We start from the raw sequence: 15,699 nt of genomic DNA, 5'->3' as shown, positions 1-15,699 counted from the left end.
AAGTTTTTGGCCCAAATATTAAAAAAACCAAACAGATCACCAGAGAAATTTCTTCCAGAAGAGAAACGAACTTCTTTAAAGATCACCTAGTACTCTTATTTCGAGAAGACTGATGGAGTCCTCTTAGCAACGAACACTATTAAAGGCTTTGTGAACAATGTTGTAACTAATTTTAGGGAAATCCTTGCTTTCTTAAATATTCAATGAACACTGAAAGAAAAAGACTGGTAAAATCAACCGAAATATGGGTCAATTCAACCGAAATTTCTGTCAATTTTTATCCATCGCAACAAGATGTTGAATCAACTGCGCACATATCGTTGATTCGTAATTGACCGTTTTAGTAGTCAAATGAACAAAAGAAGTTATTGCGACAGCTTTGTATGAAAGTACCTATGTTGCCATATAAATATGTAAATAAATGTAAGGCGCGATAACAGACCCAGAAAAGATTGGTGTTGGTCCGAAGAGATTTTAGGCCGAGCTTCTCTTCCAATTTGCTTCGTGCTCCTTTTTTTAATTTTTCCTACAAATTGGCGGGACGGGACCTACTTCTTTTATGCCGACTCCGAACGGCATCTGCCAGGCAGATGAGTTTTCACTGAGAGCATTTCATGGCAGAAATACACTCGGGGTGCTTGCCGAACACTGCCGAGGGGCGACCCCGCTTAGAAAATTTTCTTCTAATTGAAAAAGCTTGTTTCTAAAATTTTGATGTTGCTTTGCCCGGGGTGTTAACGCAGGGTCTTCGGTGCGGTAGGCGGAGCATGCTACCATCACACCACGGCGGCCGCCATATAAATACGTAAATATGTGAATACATAAATACGCATTCTTGCTACATATACATACATACGAATATAGAAATGAAAATAGGAGTCACAAAACTGATTCTCAATTCTTTCACTTGCAGCTCAGCTCATTCTCAATTTCTTCTCTCGCATGTAGCTGCCACACTTGTAGTATGAAGGTTTGACGTAACACTTTAAAAAGAGAACTTGTAAGTTATAGAAAAGTTAAGAATCAAATCACAGGAAAGTAATTCACCACTGAAGTAACTTCACATGTAATTCTGCAAGTTTAATTTTCGTAACAGTTTAAGTTGAAACGATTCCAAGTTTTTAAAGGTTTTTCAATTAGAAGAAAATTTTTCTAAGCGGGGTCGCCCCTCGGCAGTGTTTAGCAAGCACTCCAAGCGTACTTCTGCCATGAAAAGCTCTCGGTGAAAACTCATCTGCCACGCAGATGCCGTTCGGAGTCGGCATAAAACAAGTAGGTCCCGTCCCGTCAATTTGTAGGAAAAACAAGTAAGGAAGGTTAAGTTCGGGTGTACCCGAAAATTACATACTCAGTTGAGAGCTATGGTGATAACATAAGGGAAAATAACCATGTAGGAAAATGAACCGAGGGAAACCCTGGAATGTGTTTGTATGACATGTGTATCAAATGAAAGGCATTAAAGAGTATTTTAAGAGAGAGTGGGTCATAGTTCTATAGGTGGACGCCATTTAGGGATATCGCCATAAAGGTGGATCAGGGTTGACTCTAGAATTTGTTTGTACGATATGGGTATCAAATGAAGGGTGTTAATGAGTATTTTAAAAGGGAGTAATCCTTAGTTCCATAGGTGGACGCCGTTTCGAGATATCTCCATAAAGGTGGACCAGGGGTGACCCTAGAATTTGTTTGTAAAATATGGGTATCAAACGAAAGGTGTTAATGAGTATTTTAAAAGGGAGTGGGCCTTAGTTCTATAGGTGGTCGCCTTTTCGAAATATCGCCATAAAGGTGGACCAGGGGTGACTCTAGAATGTGTTTGTACGATATGGGTATCAAATTTAAGGTATTAATGAGGGGTTTAAAAGTGAGTGGTGGTAGTTGTATAGGTGGTCGCCTTTTCGAGATATCGCCATTAAGGTGGACCAGGCGTGACCCTAGAATTTGTTTGTACGATATGGGTATCAAATGAAAGGTGTTAATGAGTATTTTTAAAAGGGAGTGGGCCCTCGTTTTATAGGTGGTCGCCTTTTCGAGATATCGCCATAAAGGTGGACCAGTGGTGACTCTAGAATATGTTTGTACGATATTGGTATCAAATTAAAGGTATTAATGAGAGCTTTAAAAGGGAGTGGGTCATAGTTCTTTAGGTGGGCGCCATTTAGGGATATCGGCATAAAGGTAGACCAGGGCCTAGAATTTGTTTGTACGATATGGGTATCAAATGAAAGGTGTTAATGAGTATTTTAAAAGGGAGTAATCCTTAGTTCCATAGGTGGATGCCGTTTCGAGATATCTCCATAAAGGTGGACCAGGGGTGACCCTAGAATTTGTTTGTACGATATGGGTATCAAACGAAAGGTGTTAATGAGATTTTTAAAAGGGAGTGGGCCTTAGTTCTATAGGTGGACGCGTTTTCGAGGTGTCGCAATAAAGGTGGACCAGGGGTGACTCTAGACTTTGTTTGTACGATATGGGTATCAAATGAATGGTGTTAATGAGTATTTTTAAAAGGGAGTGGGCCCTCGTTTTATAGGTGGTCGCCTTTTCGAGATATCGCCATAAATGTGGACCAGTGGTGACTCTAGAATATGTTTGTACGATATTGGTATCAAATTAAAGGTATTAATGAGAGCTTTAAAACGGAGTGGGTCATAGTTCTTTAGGTGGGCGCCATTTAGGGATATCGGCATAAAGGTAGACCAGGGCCTAGAATTTGTTTGTACGATATGGGTATCAAATGAAAGGTGTTAATGAGTATTTTAAAAGCGCGTGGGCCTTAGTTGTATATGTGAAGGCGTTTTCCAGATATCGACCAAAATGTGGACCAGGGTGACCCAGAACATCATCTGTCGGGTACTGCTAATTTATTTATATATGTAATACCACGAACAGTATTCCTGCCATGATTCCAAGGGCTTTCGATTTCGTCCTGCAGAACTTTTTCATTTTCTTCTACTTAATATGGTAGGTGTCACAACCATTTTACAAAGTTTTTTCTAAAGTTACATTTCGCGTCAATAAACCAATCCAATTACCATGTTTCATCCCTCTTTTCGTATTTGGTATAGAATTATGGCATTTTTTTTCATTTTTCGTAATTTTCGATATCGAAAAAGTGGCCGTGGTCATAGCAGGATTTCGTTCATTTTTTATACCAAGATAAAGTGAGTTCACATAAGTACGTGAACTAAGTTCAGTAAAGATATGTCGATTTTTGCTCAAGTTATCATGTTAACGGCCATGCGGAAGGACAGACGGACGAATGTGTATAAAAACTGGGCGTGGCTTCAACCGATTTCGCCCATTTTCACAGAAACAGTTAACGTCATAATAGCTATGCCCCTACCAAATTTCAAAAGGATTGGTAAATTTTTGTTCGACTTATGGCATTAAAAGTATCCTAGACAAATTAAATGAAAAAGGGCGGAGCCACGCCCATTTTGAAATTTTATTTTATTTTTGTATTTTGTTGCACCATATGATTACTGGTGTTGAATGTTGACTTAATTTACTTATATACTGTAAAGATATTAAATTTTTTGTTAAAATTTTACTTTAAAAAAAAATTTTTTTAAAGTGGGCGTGGTCCTTCTCCGATTTTGCTAATTTTTATTAAGCGTACATATAGTAATAAGAGTAACGTTCCTGCCAAAGTTCATCATGATATCTTCAACGACTGCCAAATTACAGCTTGCAAAATTTTTAAATTACCTTCTTTTAAAAGTGGGCGGTGCCACACCCATTGTCCAAAATTTTACTAGTTTTCTATTCTGTGTCATAAGATCAACCCATCTACCAAGTTTCATCGTTTTAGCTTTCTTTGGTAATGAATTATCGCACTTTTTCCGTTTTTCGAAATTTTCGATATCGAAAAAGTGGGCGTGGTTATGGTCCGATTTCGTTCATTTTAAATAGCGATCTGAGATGAGTGCTCGGGAACCTACATACCAAATTTTATCAATTTACCTCAAAATTTACTCAAGTTATCGTGTTAACGGACGGACGGACGGACATTGCTCAATCAAATTTTTTTTCGATCCTGATTATTTTGATATATGGAAGACTATATCTATCTTGATTCCTTTATACCTGTACAACCAACCGTTATCCAATCAAACTTAATATACTCTGGGAGCTCTGCTCAACTGAGTATAATTAAAAAGAAGCACGATGCAAATTGGAAGACAAGCTCGGCCTAAAATCTCTTCGGAGGTTATCGCGTCTTACATTTATTTTTTTTTATGCTACTTTTATGCTCTCAATTGCCTCGTTCGCCTGATTCCCCGAAGGTCTAGACTTTTCACGAACAGCCTTCTCGAACATCTGCTTATTTATTTCCCATTTCTATATTTGGTATTCACGTTTGTCTTCTAGTTAAATGCGTGTATCTGTGTGTGAGTAATGACTTCTGCACTTAGGAGGTTAATACATGATATGTGATTGTTTCTCTTCCTTCTTCGCCCTTAGTTGCTGGCATCATGTATGTATTTGAAATATTCTCTTCACTTTGCTTATATGTGTGTGTGGCTACTTATAAATGCGTGGCAACTTGCTGTTTTTGTGCATTTACTTACTAGAAGCATAGTGATGTATCGAAATTCTAATATTCGCCGCAATATCTTTAAACTAACTCGACTTAGTACACTTAGTAAAAAAAACAAGGGTCATTAAAGAGGTACTCTTTTTATTCCCTAAAGATGTAGGGATTTTTGTAACATTATCGTTGCGTGACCAAGTACAACAAGCTCGTCTGGCTCATATGTTCAAATTTTGGGTAATTCTATACGAGAGCATTGCACTGCTAATGCACGTCCAAAAATATCGAACGAGGTGTCAAAATATGCGTATTGACCTCGGCAATAATAAAAAAGTGAAGGTGGCAAATAAAAATTTTATCTCGTTCCAAAAATATTAACGAAAAACCGAAAAATTACCTCGGAGTGCTCCGAAACCGAGGTGGGATCCACAGTATTTTTGCGCAAAACATCTTTCTGCATTGGAGGCTTTGGGCCACGCTTATAAAAAATTACCCTGGGTGTGTCCAACACTGGTTTGGAGACCAAAATTATATCCGCGCAAAACACTTACGTGCACAATTTGTTTTGTGGGTACTACAAAATCATCAAAGTTACAAAAATCACATGAAAATTTTCAATTTCTTTTGCAAATTATCTCTTGACAGACCCAAAATTTTTGACCTCCGCTTTCGGATTCACGATCCTGGATCCAAAACGTGTCTTTTGATACCCCTTGATGTTTTTCGGCGTGTATTAAGAGTGTCATGCTGTCGTATGGAATTACCCAAATTTTCTCAGTTCCGTTTCTTTATTTAACTGTTCGACTGGTACGTAAGTATATTTTTTGTTGAAATTAATATTAATACATTATAATAGCCATTTATTTTTTAATTGCTTATTTAGTCCAGAAAAATTATTTTAATCTTACCTAAAACTTATCACTTACAATAAAAAAAAAAACAGGAGAAACAAAAAAAGTTGAATCGTTTTTATGTCTTTTTTATGTTTTTCAAAATGTGGACACGTGCCCTTTTAATAAAAAACGATTCAAATTAGGTGAGACTTTTATTTGCGAGACCATGGTGGCCATTGCCATGTTTTAAAGTTTTTTTTTTTTTGTTCTTATTTCTATTTTGTATGTCAAGCAGGTGAAGTGTCACATGTAGTTGTTGTTGGTTCAACAGATTTTTGTACAATATCAGATACGATTGCAATCACTTAATTTTGTTATTTATGTTTTGTTTGAGGGTGGGAGCAAATATGTTGACACAAAATTACGAAAAAATATCAGCCGGGAAGGTTGAAATAATTAGAAAGAAAAAGTCTTGCTAATATTTTTATTAAGGAATATTTAAAATGTTTTTTTTAGTTATGATTCAAGCAAGTTATGCTACTGTAACCAGATATTACTACGCGAAAGTGTAATTTGATAAATATTACGAGTATGAGCAGTCTTTCGCTGTATATGAATCCGCTACGTTCCAGCTGTAACACTTTCTGGTAGTACCCCAACTTTGTAGAAATTATTTCTTTGAGCCATCAAACAATTGGATAGACTCACGCTGCGTATCTAACCTCCGGAAGATCTTAGGAACTAGCTCCAACATCTAGCGTAAAGAAAGTCAAGGGAAAGCTACCCATCTTTTCTATCTCCGCCCTACCTTAAGCTTTCAGAAGTCCATCCGATGCTCTGAAAGCCAGACCGGTAATATCATTGCGACGGAATGGGCAACAGGTTATATAAACATAGGTCTCTTTCCTTCTCGAAAATTGTAATCTCTTTATAGCCATTTAAATTTAGTTGCGTCAACAATCCGAACCAATCTTCTTAGTATATTCATGGGGATTTAGATTAATATGATAAATAAAAAAATATAAGGCACGATAACCTCCGAAGAGATTTGAGGCCGAGCTTCTCTTCCCATTTGCGTCTTACTCCTTTTAATCTTTGGTAAAAATTGGCGGGACGGGACCTACGTGCTTTATTCCGAATCCCAGCGCCATCTTCAAAGGAGATGAGTTTTCACTGAGAAGTTTTTCATTGCAGAAAACACTCGGAGTACTTGCCAAATCACTGCCGAGAGGCGGCCCCGCTTAGAAAAACTTTCTTCTAATTGAAAAAACTTGTTTCTAAAATTTGATGTTGCTTTGCCCGGGGCGTGAACCCACGATCTTCGGTGTGGTAAGCGGAGCACTTAATGTGATATATATGTCCTTAAAATATACCCGCGGTAAGACATGCTTTGCGTAAGCGGTGACTAAATTATTAATCCCGTATCCGTGTTCTTTGCTCAGCCTGGCGTTCAATTCATCTAGCATGATTTTGATGTCATAGCGGGGCAGCCATCGCAGTTCTTTTAGAGTTTCCCATAGAAAGCATCCATAACGCACACCGGCGGGCAAAGCTCACTGTTGTAACCGCCACTAAAAGCACCAGGTAGGTTTGGGAGAATGTTGAGTCCTTTCGAGTAATAGGCCGACTATGGTGGGAACGTTTTGTTTGGCCTTTTGAACCCCCATAAAAATTCTACTCGCTTTCAGGCTGTCCAACTCTGTTTGTCGATAATTGAAGGTGCATGAACTTACTTATAGATTGTGGTGTGGCCTATCGGTTTCCTCATCCCCTGATTATATAGCACATAGGAGATGGATCTCCTTATTAACTTCACATGCCCTTTACCTTACCAGATCATCTACATTGTAACTACACTTGTTTGCCGCGGCCAAACCGCACATATAGCTCATGAGAGGCGGATCCTTGAATAGAGATTGATGACAGATATAAGGGAAAAATTTCCATTTTAAGAAGAGGTCAACGCCATTGGTCGGAATATTATGCGTATTTGTGGGCAACTTCACATCTGGACCTAGATAGCGGCACTTATTTAAAATGAAAACTTATACCAACAACACCAACAACAAAAGGGATGGTAACAACGACGACAACGATAGCACAACAAGAACGGCCATCCCGACCTACGTCAAAAAGCTATGGGCAAGGTAGTCAATACAGGTGGGACTGCTGGTATCCAGCGTAAGTCGAATTCGACTTAATCAGTGGGCCACAAAGACTGGAATTTATATGCCCCAACGTGATGCATCCTGACGAGATAGGAGGGATTAACCTACATATATGTAACGTATATCCATTAGATTGGTTCGATTTATTAACCGATATCGCGCCATCGATTTTTCGATAGGATTTGGGCTCAGGAAAAAAAAGTTCCACTACGCATACCCAAAAATTATTTTCGAAAAATTAACCCCTTCGCCATTTTTTTTTCGCAGGCTCGAAAATTATTTTTGGGAAAGCTTAGTGGAACTTTTTTTTCCTGAGCCCAAATCCTGTCGAAAAATCGATGGCGCGATATCGGTTAACTTCCGTCCATACAAATCGGTCCAGGTTAATATACATATTATCCAAAGTATGTTTGAAGTCGACACTACGCGAACGTGGGGTGTGGAAGGCGTCCGCCAGAATAGCCATTGCGATGGGCTACTTGCTTTCTGCGTCACTAAAAATCTGTGCTATTTGAAAACGTAAAAGCTCAAAATAAAACAAGGAAAATAAAGACGATTTATTACATATCATTTTCATACATTTCAGAAGCCAAGTGGTAAAAGACAACACTCGCGGATTCCATGTGCACTAGTTTACGTACCTAAGTGCAGGTGTGTGTGCACGTAAATAAACATCTCAACACCTTGTGGCACTATAGCCCCTAAAATGTCCATGTGCATCTAAAATTATTGAACAAAAAACCACAAATTTAATAAACTTGACCTAGAACAGCACTCTTTACACGATTCGAAATGCAGAAGTGCAATTAAATTCTTGGTAACGGAGCAAAAAATGTTAACGAAAGTTGAAAAACATATGTACGACCAAAAATTTAAAAAAGAAACCAATAACGCCTTACGAAAGATTCACGTATCCTTAATTGATCGGATTTTGATCTTGCAAAAAACATAGCACCCCAACTCCTTCGCAGACAGCGGTCAGAGAGTCGAAGTGCAGGCATGCAACTGAATATCTTTGTCATAGCATCGCGCCGAGGTGAGTATCGTCGTCGTGCACAGACAGGAAACAAAACGATGTTGTAGAGCAACAACAAAATCAGTCTCAATTCTTTGTATTCATCTGCTTCAACTGTTTTTGGGCAGCTATGTGACTCTTGCGCTCTATTACCATTTAAAGATCTAAATTCGCAGAGTCAAAGTACGAGTCGTAGCAATTGGTTGAATGGCAGATTGCGAAGCTGGCAGATTTAAATTTTGCTTTTATTTTTTATTTTGATTTGCATATATTTTGATTTTAATTAGTTAACAAGGTGCTTTTCGTTTGTTTGCATTGCATGTTTTATTATGTTGTTGTATTATATATAAATGTTGTTGTTTTTGCAGGTATTTTGTTGTCATGAACATTTTTATGTATGTTGTATGCATGTACGTTGTTGTTGTTGTTGCTGTACTTATTGTGTTGTTTAGCATGTTGCTAACTGCAGTAGCAAACGAACAGAAGCAAAACGATAAAAGGAAACATCAACACATTTTTTTTTTTCTGGATACAATTATTTATGCAAACGTACAGCAAAGTAGACAAAGATGCTATGTTGTATATATGTACACATAAACACATACATAATTATAGATAGACAGTAAGCCCACTAATAAATCCCTGCAGTGTAAAACCAAAGTAGCCAGCAAGCATTCTAGTTCATTGACAATAATTTTGTGGTGCTATTTATACTAATTCGAATTTGAGTACTTCATTGACTAGAATTTTTAGAGGCGTTATTCATACTTGTTAGTATTTTATATGGATTTTGCCTGTCGAACTCGATGAAATGCTCTAATGCTTTCTGCCGTCAATTCGCAATACATGCTTCTATAAACAAAGCTAGTTTTCGTACAAATCAACGGGCAAACACGCGCCCATACCACCTCACCGTTACTTCTGCATATTGAAGAAGCCATTAAAAGGGCCAAGCCTTTCAAATCGATAGGCCCAGACGTAAAAGCTATGCCGATGCTAGAATACCTTTACCATAAGGGCATCAGCTACCTAACGCATGTTTTCTACTTGTCATTTAAGCCTTTGTCATTTCAGAATAATAAAGAATGGCAAGAATAATCCCAATACCAAAGCCCGCAGTCATATCTACCGATGTCATTCATTTAAAGACAAATATTCTACTACCCACCCATCAACATGGCTTCCATAAAATGCATATCACTACCACCGCATCAAATGCCATTAACACCCAGATATATTGCGGACTGAACCAACCAAAACTCCATCATGGCACGGTGCTCGTGGCACTTGACCTGCCAAAAGCTTTTGACACAGCCAACCGCCACGCAGTACTCCAAGACGAATAAGGAAGGAAACATCTCCGTAAACATTACGATGAGTTCCGGCACCTTCTAACTCAGCCGGTTGATCCTGATTAACATAAGGAGGTCATAATCCACACTAAGTCGGGAATTGGCATCGCGAGGTCACGCCCGGAGAACTCTGTTATCAATATACTTTTGCTTAATTGATAAGTATGTCAATTGGTATAATATTGATGTATATGGTAACTAGTATGCCATCTGGAATAATTCTGACGAGATGCTGACTAGCGTATTACCCTGATGCATATACTGACTAGTATGTCGTCTGGTAGGATTCTGGTGCATATAATGACTAGTTTGTTAACAGGTATGATGCTGATGCAATTGCTATTTCGTAGGACATCGCCGTATTAAAAATACCAGTTGCTAATATGGAAAAAAGGTAGAACTCTAACTAGTGGGAATTTTTGTTAAAGTAGCATTCTTCTAATATACAACTAGTTGGTTTGACTGCAGGGATATTACGAACAGAGATCTGCTTTGAGTACTAATAAAATTAGTGCACTTAGTCATGAGCCAAAAAATTGTGTCTAAATGTGTACTTAGTCAAGTACAGAAAAATACTATGAGTGACTAGCACATAAAATAGAAAATACATACGAGTGCGCCGCAACACATATGTCCAACATATGTTGAGTATAAACTGAAATCATAGTCGCTTTAACTCAGTAGCATGTTGGTTTCATGTGTAATACACTGTATACTTCGTTTATTATCGGGTTTTCTTTAGCGCTGTATTCAATCTAGTTTCGTGTACATCGTTGTGTTGCTAGCGGCAGAAGACTGATATCATTATATTGATTTTATTGCACTGTTAGTCTTACTGATTCCAATTTGTGCTGTTTTCGTATAACACAGTTGACTTTCTTGCTCAATAAGACAATTGAGTACTGAACTGCTTCGTGGCTTATGAGCGATTATTCATTTTACGAAGCATTACTATGTAAATATGTTTTAGTGGATATAAGTGCTTGATATTCTTTGTTTGTGTACGCACTAATACAAATTTTTTGGTTAGTCCACTAATAACCTCAAAAGATGAATAACTGCAGCTCACTGATTATGAATCAGTTGTTTAGAGGTCGTGTGCTGGCGAATCATACCAAAATTCTAAGGTTTTCTTTCAGGGATATAATTCAACATGAATTGTTTCGAGATTGCTCAGCAGAGGTCTTCCCACTCCTCTGCTTACAAATATGGGTGTCGATAGGAATACGCTGCCCATGGCAGCCGGTTCTAAGTATAGGAGCGACTCGGGATTTTTCCCGACCAAAGGCTATCATTTCAGTGTTCCTCATTTAATCTGTTGCGTCCCTCCCACAATCTGCCATCTTTGAAACAGATCCTTGCAGCTGTGCTGCTCAATACTCTCTTGCACCGGGGAAATTGATGAATCCAATCCCGAAACAAATTTATTTATGGGGGTCACTTTTTTGTTAATGGCTATTTATAAAGCTTTAAGGACACATTGCTGTTCATCAAGCCACAACAAATACCTGCTGTTGCGCTTGCACTACGGCGCCAGCTTACTCCGTCGCCCCTTTTCTCATAGTTACTATCCACATAGCCTATCTGGGAGCAATACCGAGCCATCCACTGTCCCCGTCTTCCCGTCGAGTAAGTCAGGAATCCGACTCCTAATTCCTGTCACACTGTGCACCGTTTGCTAGTACAGGATATATACATTTGCAACATCAGCCCAATGTAGTTCCAGCCTTAGACGAGACTGGTGCCCTTTTGAGCCATCAAGCTGCCAAGCCACGCACCCAAAACCACCGGGCACCCAGGCATCCTGCCTTCCCCGGAGCACTTCAGAGTACTCGCCAGTTAAACTGTAATGGGTTAACTAGGACATAGGGAGATAGTTGACTTCTTGAAGTGGCAGAACATAGCTGCGACACAAAATACGAGGTTTACCGCAAAATCTGCTTTGCGGACTTGCTTCAGCTACAATATCCATAAGAAAGATCGCGCGAGAGGAAATGAAGACGGACCCGTATTTATCGCTCATCACTATGTTCAATATAATTTCTTTGATCCTGACATGGGCCGAATGGATAGTGTTCGTGAGCGTAAAGGAATGTCTGTCCGCTCAGATTATTCGAATTCAGAAATCATCAATATCTGCTATTGTCACTGGCTAAAATCGCCAATATTCTAGGCGGTTTCAAACCCCACTACAATCTGTGGCATTCCGATATATAAGCTGACAATAAGGGTGAAATGTTTGCGGATCAAATAGAGGACACAGCGATCTGCATGACTAACGCGGATGCCCTCATTCGGTTGGTAGAAAATTATCATAGCTCGCCAGACATCTGCGCCGTCAGAGCTGGACTTTTGAACGGCGTCAAACAACATCCGACCACCTACCCACCTCCTTTCGCTGGCGCCGAATCAGCTGAATTCATCAACTTTCGCCGACTTCCAAAGGAAAGAGTTTCAACTATAAAACAACCTTACTAAGAGGGCGACTCCCAAATCAGGGATATAAGCATGCGCATCAGACAGCTTGTGGATGCGCGTAAGTGGGAAAATAGCATAACATCTAAGGAACTGTGATCTCTCCGCCGGTGTTGGAAAGCTATGGTAAACCGTCAAGTACCTTTCAAATTCAACTAAACACAATGACAAAATATCCATCGCATTTGACGACAAAGTGCTATCTGATGCGAAGAAATTCCCGATCACTTTCTGCAACCAATACATAATGTATTCGTCGGTTGACAAGTCCAGTACATAAACACAGCGCATCTCCTACTACTATTACCGCGAAATGGGTTGAAAAAGCTATTGAAGTTGCTAAACCATTTAAGTCAGTAGGGCCAGACGGGATTGCCGTAAAAAACCGTGGGAGGGAGGGATTTAGTTTCCTGGTGCCTTTGTCCACTTTCATCGTCCCTGAAAAACCTATTGAAACTACAAGTCTCATTGGACTTCTGCTGGAAGATATATATGATAATTTGTGAGTGATCGGACCCATTGGAGAGGGCGATATACTACTATAACAACAACAACAACCTGACCAGCAAAGCCTTTAATATGGGAACCACATTAACAACGAACACAATACCAGCCTTAAAACCCAACGGAGCCAACAAGTTCTATTTGGAGTGACGAGGCAATTGAAAAATAATATCCTCTCTCGACAAACAATGACAACACTTTGTCATATCTGTTCGAATGTTCATGGACGGTATCGAATGAATATGGGATGGACCTTGGGGTTTAAGAAATGCAAGAAAACATAAAAAACAACAAAATTGTCATAAAAAACACTAACCTGTCTTTAGGTCATGTAAGTTTTGAATTGCGAGATTGAGATCTCAAAGTGTGTCTACCTTTGTACCCGCAAATTTTTAATATAAGTGACTTGTCTGTGGCTACAAAATACAAAAAACAAACGCACAACTCGTCAAACACAACTTACAAAAAAAAGTTTCTTTAACAAAAAACATTAAAGCGGCATTAAGAAAACTCGAAAGTCACGTAAATTTTTTTAAAGCTTCAACATTCATCACAAAAAACTGCCGGCATAACATATCAAAATATTGCCAAAAATTAAAAGAAAAAATATTAAATACTTTTAGTAATATTTAAAAAAAAAAAATTTACATGCCACATCTGCGCATGCGCAAAATTTTTTTATGTGACTCATGTTAGACAAAACAGCTTGTACAAAATGTTGATATCATATAGTAGAATTCAAAATACAAATGTTTCCAGCTTATGTACATACACTTGGGTGCGGTGGTATGCAAAGGGTGTTGGGTCAAACGCTTAGTATATTTGGACACGCGTTCGCGCATGCGTAGCGTTTAATATTGTGCCTTCCGCCGAATTTCGGTATTTTCTTTGACATATGGGCGCTTAACAAAAATCAGCAAACATTGAAAATGCATATGCAAAAACGCATTTATTTGTAATTCGCATGCATCCAACGTCGTTTAAGGTTGCCTCATTATCGGGCGTCTAAGGGAAAACATCAAAGCAGCGGTAGCGCCAACAACTTAAGCATTACGGCTACAGCGATACGACATACGGCACCAATGACTCCCGCTTGAGCGGCAGTTAAGCCGTGGTTACTCACGAACGTACGTAGAAAAAACGTGTCAGCTGACACGACCTATCTTATGCGGCAGTTACCCACCGACGTGTGCCGAACGTACGGACGTTTGTCGTACGAGGCACGTTTGACCGAACTCTCAAGCCCGTAGGAATCAAATTGTACGTCTATGTACATGTACATAACATATTTGTGTGTGTATTGTTTACAACAAAGCACTGTTGCCATTGGCCAGTTTGCATGCATGCTTATGGAAACATCAACTTTTTCCGATTTAATTTTTGATATTGGAAAAGGCCGGAATACATATTAAATAAGTATAAATAGATTAAATATTTATAATCAGCACTTTTACATAAATATTTCGAATTATTTCCACAATTTTTCAAACTTTAATTAGGCGTTTTTGCATAAAATTGCAAACGGTCAAAAATTAGCGCACAAAAGTTTACTAGGCAACTCTGTCTAGTGAGAGAGCGATCAGCTGACACGTTCTTACGCAAAAAATCAAAATTGTTTTGATTTCTACGTTCCGGGCTACGTACGTACGGGCGTTGCACGTCGGTGAGTTTTCGTTTACATAGCACACTCATAAGATAGGTCGTGTCAGCTGACACGTTTTTGGTACGTACGTTCGTGAGTAACTGCCGCATTATGAGTGTGCAATGTAAACGAAAACTCACCGACGTGCAACGCCCGTACGTACGTAGCCCGGAACGTAGAAATCAAAACAATTTTGATTTTTTCCGTAAGAACGTGTCAGCTGATCGCTCTCTCACTAGACAGGGTTGCCCAGTAAACTTTTGTGCGCTAATTTTTGACCGTTTGCAGTCTTATACAAAAACACCTAATTAAAGTTTGAAAAATTGTGAAAATAATTCGAAATAATTATGTAAAAGTGCAGATTAGAAATATGTAATCTATTTATATTTAATTAATATTAATTCCAGCCTTTTACAACATCAAAAATTAAATTGGAAAAAGTTGATGTTTCCATAAACATGCATGCAAAATGGTCAATGGCAACAGTGCTTATCTGTAAACAATACACACACAAATATGTTATGTACATGTACAGAGACGCACACATTGATTCCTACGGGCTTGAGAGTTCGGTCAAACGTGCTTCGTACGACAAACGGCCGTACGTACGGCACACGTTGGTGGGTAATTGCCGCATTACTCACGAACGTACGTACCAAAAACGTGTCAGCTGACACGACCTATCTTATGAGTGTGCAATGTAAACGAAAACTCATCGAAATCAAAACAATTTTGATTTTTTCCGTAAGAACGTGTCAGCTGATCGCTCTCTCACAAGACACAGTTGCCTATTAAACATTTTGTGTGCTATGTTCAGTGGCGGATCCAGGCTACTTTTTGAGGGGGACCGATTTCTGTCAGTAATTGTTTCTCCCAATAGCTGATGTGTTTTGAACAAAGTTCACATCAAGATACTTTATACGTGAAAATGCAAGACAAAACAATAAGGGAAACGTATAACAGACCGTTTTTAGGTGTAAATTTATTATTATTTTTTACATTTTTTAATAATTTCTGTCAGTAATTGTTTCTCCCAATAGCTGATGTGTTTTGTACAAAGTTCACATCAAGATACTTTATACGTGAAAATGCAAGACAAAACAATAAGGGAAACGTATAGCAGACCGTTTTTAGGGGTAAATTTATTATTATTTTTTGCATTTTTTAATAATT

Source organism: Eurosta solidaginis, chromosome 1 (genome assembly GCF_040869045.1).
Source record: "Eurosta solidaginis isolate ZX-2024a chromosome 1, ASM4086904v1, whole genome shotgun sequence".
Lineage (NCBI taxonomy): Eukaryota > Metazoa > Arthropoda > Insecta > Diptera > Tephritidae > Eurosta > Eurosta solidaginis.
Note: the sequence above shows the minus strand (reverse complement) of the source record.